Below are 8,079 nucleotides of genomic sequence, written 5' to 3'. Positions count from 1 at the left end.
CACACACACATACACACACACACATACATACACACACACACATACACACACATACACACACACACACACACACACACACACACAGAGGCAGAGACACAGAGAGAGAGTAAGTGAGTTAGAGCGATAGATCAGAGTAGGTACAGATTAGCAGTGCTTGATTGTGAACTCACAAATTCTGGTTTTAAGTCTTTTATCTGTGGTTAGAGAGTTACTTAGTTGTTCACAACCTGCAGAATTTTATTATTAGAAGCATTTAAGGTTAGTATGTTTAATTCATACCTGTGTTGGTAAACTCTGCGATGTGTGGGCAGGCCAATCTAGCCTTTTTTTCTTTTCCCAGGATGTCTTGGCCCAGTGGCTACTTGAAGGGCAATCGCTTGCTCCTTTTCCCATTTGGAAGAACATGTCTGGTTAACACCCAGGAAAAACCTGACTTGGCCTCTTCGTTTCTGGCTTCTACTGTACCTGAGTGTTTTTTCCTAGTGTTAGTTTTGGAGGAAGGTAATTACTGAACCTGTCTCCACCCTACATTAATGTTGCCTTTTGTGTTTTTGTACTCCCATGTTCCTCTGTGAAAATTCCCACAGAGCTTTTCATACACGGAAACAATATTTGATAGTCTGTCTTTAGTTGATATCGTTCTACATCTTCCAAGTTATTCTCGGGTCAGGAGAGTACAGAAGTGTGTAATGCTGGCCCAGTGTTGTTACTGGAAGTGCATACTTTGGGATTCTATGAAGCTGGTATACAGAACAACAAGTGCATGTGAAGGGCCAACAGCTTATGTTCAGTTTTGTCCAGAGTGCAGTGACAGAGAGCCTTCTGCAGGGTGCATTGAAACCATTGTAGGTGCCAGGACAATGTGCCTGGACACTACAGCACCCATGATTCTTTGGAACGCTTCTTGGAGAACTTATCTCAAAATGCCGTGGCTGGACTTGTTCACTGGCTTCTGAAATCAAGTGCTGATTTCCATCCAGGCTCCACTCCGTGGTTTGACATCTGCCTTTCTACTTGGAGGAGGAGCTTTGTTCCAGATCAAACCTGTATTTTCTTTTTCTGCTTGAAAACAGAGCAGGCAGCGCATGACACGCCTCTTCCCTGCATACTTACAATGCAATACAATGTCAGTGTTAAGACTGCAGTAACTGAAGGGGGCTCTGACAGTTTGTGTGTGTGTGTGTATGCACATGTGTGGGCACATTCTTGCCATGGCACATTTTGTAAAAGTTAGAGAACCATGTATAGGAATTCCTTCTCTCCTTCCACCATATGGGCCCCAGGAATTGAACTCAGGTCTGCAGGCTTGATGGCAGGTGCCTTTACCCACGGAGACTCTCACCGGTCCTAAAGGGTTTATTTTAACAAATAATTCCCTGGCTTTGGTATTAAACAAAATAGAAAGTAGATGGATGGTTAGATGTTAGTAACACTTTTAATGATGGGGTGCAGGGATATTTTTATTTAGGATTGCTAAAGTCATACTTATTTTTAATTCACTTTGCTTTCACGTCACTGTTGGGCAATGGTGCTTCCTTGCTTGGTAGCTTCCCGCTGAAGCGCGACAGCAGTCTCTACGTTAGCATTATCACCCCTGCCATGTTACAGTGAAGCTTGGGAAGGAAAAAGAGGCAGTACAAGTTTGACCATAGCTCCCTATTTTTAACGCCCATATAAGACAGGTCTACTTTGTTGATAATAAACTGAGTGTTGATGATGTTAGGCTGATTCCTAAAGTCAACTAGATTCCTAAAGTCACCTAGAGCCTGGTATCTCAGAGTTAACTGCCATGATTAATCAGTTTTTAGAGTAGAATAAAATTAAAAGCCAAGTAACTTTATGGATGTCTTTAAAGATATGTACTTGCAACTTTGGTTTTTATTGTGGTATGTTTAAGAAACTAATCCGTTTTTTAATACTGTTTTAGATGTAGTGTGTTAATAAATGTACAATGCTAATGTTCAATGACATTTTATAGTTTGGAGGCATTGGTATTTTTTTTTTTTTTAGAGAGATTTTATTTATTTATTATACGTAAGTACACTGTAGCTATCCTCAGACATTCCAGAAAAGGGCATCAGATCTCATCACGGATGGCTGTGAGCCACCATGTGGTTGCTGGGATTTGAACTTGGGACCTCTGGAAGAGCAGTCAGTGCCCTTAACCCCTGAACCATCTCTCCAGCACATTGGGATATTGTTATCCCCTAACTTTTGGATTCAGGGGCTCCATGTTATTTGTATCCCACAGAGTCATGTTTTTCTAGACTTTAAGTCAGTGAGTGGCTGGGATTTGAATCATGGATGATTGACCTGTGCTGTTTCCTAATAATGTGACTGACAGAAAGTGCTGTGAGGAAGCCATCAAGAGCTCCAAGCCTTAGCTGCATTACTGACTTTGGCCATGTTTCAAAATGTACTGCACATAATTCTCAGGCTTGCCTGTTTTCCTGGATAAAAGAATTCATTTGTTTACCAATGGTGGCGTAGCAGCTCCTCAAGTTTGTCATACATACTTGTCCCCTAAGGGCAAGACAGAGTGAAGGAGACCACTTTGAACTTGGTTAAGGTTAGTGGGTGCTGAGGGATGGCTCAGTGGCTAGGAGCACCTGCTGCTCTTCTAGAAGACCCGAATTTCTTCAGCATCCGTGATAATATGTAATTAATAACTTGGTTGAAGAAGTGAATTGGTATGCCCTATGGAGAGTTCTTTATAATATTGCCTTTTAAAATTTGAACTGTAGTAGTTCACTTTTGTGGTTGTCTCTCAGTGGTTTTGTTCGAGGAAGATAAATTTTTTTGTTAGCATTTTGAATGAGAACATACACTTTACCTTCCTCTGTTCACCTGTCGTACTTAGAGACTTGGAGCTGCACATTTGATCATCACTGCCCTAGCTCTCACAAGTTGGCTCAGAGTGCATTGTGACTCTTTGCTTTGTGGTAAGGCAGTTCACTGAGCCCAAATGCAGGACACATGATTGTTTGGTTTTATGGAAACTGGATGATTTCAAAAGAGAGAGAGCTTCCAGGAATAATGACCATGATGCTCCTGGGTGCGGGTGGGTGTGTATGTGTGTGTGTGTGGGGGGTGTGTATGTGTGTGCAAGTGTGTGTGTGGGGTGTGTATGTGCGTGCGTGTGTGTGGGGGGTGTGTATGTGCGTGCGTGTGTGTGTGNTGGGGTGTGTATGTGTGTGCGTGTGTGTGGGTGTGTGTATGTGTGTGGGGGGTGTGTATGTGTGTGTGGGGGTATGTGTATATGTGTGTGTGTGGGTGTGCGTGTGTGTGTGTGTGTGTGTGTGTGTGTTGGGTGTGTATGTGTGTGTTGGGCGGGGAGGTAGGAAGTCACAGGCCAGCTGGACTGGGACCGTCTTAGTTCTGATCTTAGCACCTTTGGTTATTGACTCTTTCCCAAAATGTCTTCCTGCTTACCTTTTCTATCTCTGTAAGAAATTTTTGTTAAACTCTTCATAGGTACTCACAGAAAACTGGTTGAAGGGAGGCCCATATGATGGAATATGAAATGTAAAGAAATAAATAAAAGAATGACTCAAGAAGATAGCACTTCTAAATGCAAGTGCCAGAAAAATCACAGTTCATCTCAGTGAATTTGCAAGTGGTAAGTGGGCATTCAATTTTACATAAGAATGTGTTTGCTTTCTGTGAGATAGTGTGTTCTTGAAATCTAGTGGTTAGCAAATTCCTTTGCTAATGAAGAATTAAAGGCAATTTAGGCTTTTTCATATTAAATTTTAATAGTGTATTTTCTTAAGACTTTTCTGTTAAAAACATCAGAAACATCTTTTTAAATTATAAATCTTAATGGCTTTATGCAGTTCTTTCTGCACAACATTTTAAAAACCTAATCTGAAGTGAGAAAGCAGCTCAAATGAAACATTTTTGTTTGTGAGACCATTGGTGTCTGTGCTTTAGTCTGTTTCTGTTTTTCAGTTGGTTGAAAAGAATGTAGAGTTTCATGTCCTCACTAATAGACTTAGAAGAAAACATAACTTGTACGTATGACATAAAAGCCATCCCTCCTTACTGCTCTGTCAGCCATGTGTTACGTGTCATCTCAGGGATGATCTGTAATGGCCATCTGCTCAGTCTTGAAACAGCCTGACTGAGATAGCAAATACAGATGATATCAAGCCATGGGCTTGGTGCATCGCACAGAAGTCAACTGGGGAAGTTGAGGCAGTCAGCTGCACTTCTCTCCAGTGATGGTCTTTGCATGGCTAACCGTCCCATTCTGAGTTAGGTAGTTTTAACCATGTGGTGAACAGTAGTAACCTCTATCGGAGACAGTTCGATGAACTGTTTTCAAGGACACAGTGTTTTTGCTGTTTATTTTTTCCCCCTCGTTTTCACAGACTTAGGCAGCCCAGTCTATTCTCATACAAGGGGGTCTTGGAGGACATGTGACATAAACATGCTTGTGTCTGAAATGGGGTGGAGCCTGGTGTCAAGAGCCAGCTTCCCAGTGTGCTCAAATGGCATCTGAGAGTTGATATGTATCCTGTACACTGTATCATGGGATGGCCACTGTTAGCAGTTTGGTTACTGTTTTCTTCAGACTGACATGTTCTCCGTGTACAAATCACTTTTTTAAACAAAAAATTTTTATACTATAACTTGGACCCCCAGATTTTTGTCCTAAAAAAAATCAAACAGACGCGTGGAAATAAATTTGGAGGTGTAACACCTGAATACCCTCATGTAGATTGTGTTGTAGTGACAATTCTGGAATTTTGGCTTCTCATAGAACTATTATAAGAATGTATTTTCATTTTCATCCTAGGTGTTGGAATATGGGGCTGCTTCAGACTGTGTGTAGCAGCTGACTGTGAGTTGCCTCATGCTCTAGCAGAGGCATGGCTTTGACACCTGTAGATAGTTTCTGTAATTGTGTGATGTTTGGAATTCTGATGGTATATAAATGCTAGACCCTCAATAGGTGAGGTGAGGTGGGTGGTTGTTAGTTTGTTAGTAGTTGTGCTCATAGGAGAAACAAGAAGAAAGAATTTAGATTCAGGGATCCATCTCCTCTCCTCTCTCCTCTCCTTTTCTTTCCCCTCCCCACCCCTCTCCTCTACTCCCTTCCCCTCCCCTCCCCTCCCCTCCCCTCCCTTCCTCCTCCCCTCCCCTCCCCTCCCCTCCCCTCCCCTCCCCTCTCCTCTCCTCTCCTCTCCCCTCCCCTCCCCTCCCCTCCCCTCCCCTCCCCTCTCCTCTCCTCTCCTCTCCTCTCCTCTCCTTTCTCTGCTATCTAATGATATGGAGTGAAGGTGGGGAGTGGGGAATGAAGGGTAGGAAAAAGAAGAAGCCACAAAATAGCCAACACTAGCTACAAGCAAAGAAGAAGCAAAGAGAAAGAAATTAGGCTCAAGTATCGCTCCCCCCTCCCCCCAATTGCTCTTTCTTTCCTATCTAGTGATCAGAGATGGAATAAAGGAAAGAATAGAACCCACAAAGTAGCAAAGACCAGCCACACTGCGTAGTTGGGTCTGAATTCCATCGCATCCCATCCATCCATCCGTCAGCTTTATTATTAACATTCTATTTCAGTGTGAATTGCAGACATCAGGATTATTCTCTTTAAGTAGAATTCAGACTTGGCTTATAGTTTTGACTTTGTAAAGCTTCACATACATAGCACAGAATGCCTCAGTCTTAAGTGTACTTTTCCTGAGTTTGATGAATGTTTGATAAAGGTACAGTAAGGTTTTAGATAATACTGTATTTTTATGATTACAAAAAGTGGTATTTCTCTGTATATCCTTGTCTGTCTACTTTGTACACTCGCAAGTATGCTTTCATAGGTGTTATAAATAAAACTGCTGGGCTCAAGGCTTTTATATTTTGATGGGTATGCCAAATTGCCCTCTCAAGAGGACTTTATCCATTTCCATGCAGGTCAGCAGTGTAGCAATGTATGGGAGTGCTGTTTTCCCCGTACCCTCTCAACATAGGAAAATCTACCTAGTCCCTCCGCATCTCCTCAGCCTCAATGATTACCCATTAGATTTTTTTTCTGTTTGTGAGTTGTCTTCTCATCTATTTACTTTGTGTGCCACTTATCATTCATGCATTATAATATTCTTTTTGGGAATGCTTTGTTTGTAATTTTATTTTTGGTGTGTTTTGAGTTCAGAAATTTAATTTTTTTGTTGTCACCCAGTGTTTGCAGGTCTTGATTGTGAAGGCCATCCTTACACCAAGCATTTAAAGTCACTTGCTCTTTGCTTCCAGGGTTGGCTTTTATAAACCTTTACGAGGAGACAGAGATCATTGTGACTAAAGTGTTAGGGAAGTTGGTTTTAGTTTTAAACCCCGAGTTAAATTCAGATCGTAAGCAGAGTGCGAGAGTCTCCAGACATGAGCAGCAAATGATGAGTATTTTCCATACTTGTGGAATAGTAATAAAACCAGTTTTAGCTAGGGTGGGAAGTCATAGGAAACTTAAGTTTACAAGTATATGTTTGCCTTTGTTTCTTATATTTTGGCTAGTCATTATTTTTCTCTAAAATTTTCATTCTGACATTTCAATTTTCTGTCATATTGTCTTTTTATTTTTATTTTTTGTTATTTTCCTTTCCTCAGTGACTCAAATCTTTCTTCTGTGGTGGTAAATCAAGGTGCCTGAAATGGCAAGAAAGGAAAGATTGTATACCTTCAGAATAAATTGAACATTGTAAATATTTCCGCAGGGTAGTTTATTACAGTTGAATTATAATTTCTTTAAAAGCAGCTTGTGCTGTAGTAATTTACATCAGTATGAAGCTAGTGTAGTCACCAGATAGCAATCTCCAATGCTGAGGAACCAGTTCATCAACTAGTCACTTCAAAGTTTGATTATGAGCTCACCATTTAATATACAAATTAGCATGTGGGGCTCTCCAGCTAATGAAAGTATTTGGGAAATGCCATCCCTAAACCTAAGCAGTACTGTTCAGTCTGGTGGTTGCTCAGGGTGTGTAATAGTTTCTGTCCAGCCCTCAGCCAAACCTCGCTGGAGTGATCCTGCCGTTCTACCAGTGACAGGCTCTCGGCTGTAACCAGCTGTGGGCTCCTGGAAGACCACTGTTCTCCCCGGCCTCCTATAAGGACTATATGGTGCTAAGTTTTACTAATCAGGTATTTGTTTTCAGTATTCAATGGTGTGTTCCTTGTTTAATTTCTCTGGGCTCAGTCTTCTTGGGAATGGTGTTGTTTTAGAGTTTGCCACCTACATAGGTTTTCATTCAGGGAACAGACCCATCTTAAATGATTTTGTCACTGTGTGGTAGTTTCTGCTGTGAGGGATTGATCTTTTCATAATAAGAAAAATTTGTTATTTCAAAACTAAAGGAATTGAAAACAGATTCAAAAGATGAATACTTGATTTTCCTACTTTACAGATTTATATATCTGTTTCTAATGTTAATATTAGGAATAAGCCATAAAAGTATTGTTGCATGTGAATTTAGTTTTCAGTCTTGTATAGAATTGAAGCATTGAAAGCCAGAAAGGTAAAGGAAGTTCATACTGTTGGGTGAGTTGGGAAGCAGAGCCTCTGTCTTTTCTTGTATCTCTGGATACTTTAGCAAGGCTGTAAACATATTAACAGTAAATCTCAGGCCAGCCTGGGCTACATAGCAAAGTCCTTTCCTAACTTCCCACCCTCCCAAATTACTCTTTGCAGTGATTCTCTTTTTAGCCATGCAGGTATTTGTGCTCCTTTAGTTTTAGAATAATGATTCCTAGCCAATGACACAATACGCTTTACTCTTTCTGGTTCTCTTTACTTTAGTGCTCTGTCCTTTACATTTCTAAGAGATAATGTTCAACTTTTTAAAAGACCTGGCTCTTTTCCTATTTTAGAATTCTTATAAAAACACTGATTTGGACTTTATTTCATTTAAATTGGGGGTGTATTGCATTTGAGGTTTTACCAGTTTTTCAAGGGGAAACTAGTATCTTTTAAATTAAAAATATACATTTAAATTAATTTATTTTCTTGGTCCTGCTATGGATTGATGCTAGCCAAGTAGTCTACTGTTGCTTATTGCTGTTGCTTATTGCTGTGTTCTTCTTCTTTTT

General features: G+C 40.6%; 1 protein-coding gene across 3 annotated transcripts in view; it reads left to right on the top strand.

Moving 5' to 3' along the window:
- Zdhhc21 (zinc finger DHHC-type containing 21) overlaps positions 1-8,079 on the top strand; it is a 65,482-nt gene that overhangs the window by 2,505 nt on the left and 54,898 nt on the right. Inside the window, exons 2-3 of one of the 3 annotated variants that reach the window (XM_029539817.1) lie at positions 341-501; positions 3,475-3,619. The gene's annotated coding sequence lies outside the window, so the exon portion shown is untranslated. Of the gene's footprint in view, positions 1-116; positions 502-3,474; positions 3,620-8,079 lie in introns of those variants that run through there. The other 2 variants (XM_029539818.1, XM_021200022.2) reach the window with 2 other exon arrangements.

The sequence above is a fragment of the Mus pahari genome, chromosome 6 (assembly GCF_900095145.1).
Source record: "Mus pahari chromosome 6, PAHARI_EIJ_v1.1, whole genome shotgun sequence".
Taxonomy (NCBI): Eukaryota; Metazoa; Chordata; class Mammalia; order Rodentia; family Muridae; genus Mus; species Mus pahari.
Note: the sequence above shows the minus strand (reverse complement) of the source record. Positions and strands in the feature narration are given on the sequence as shown.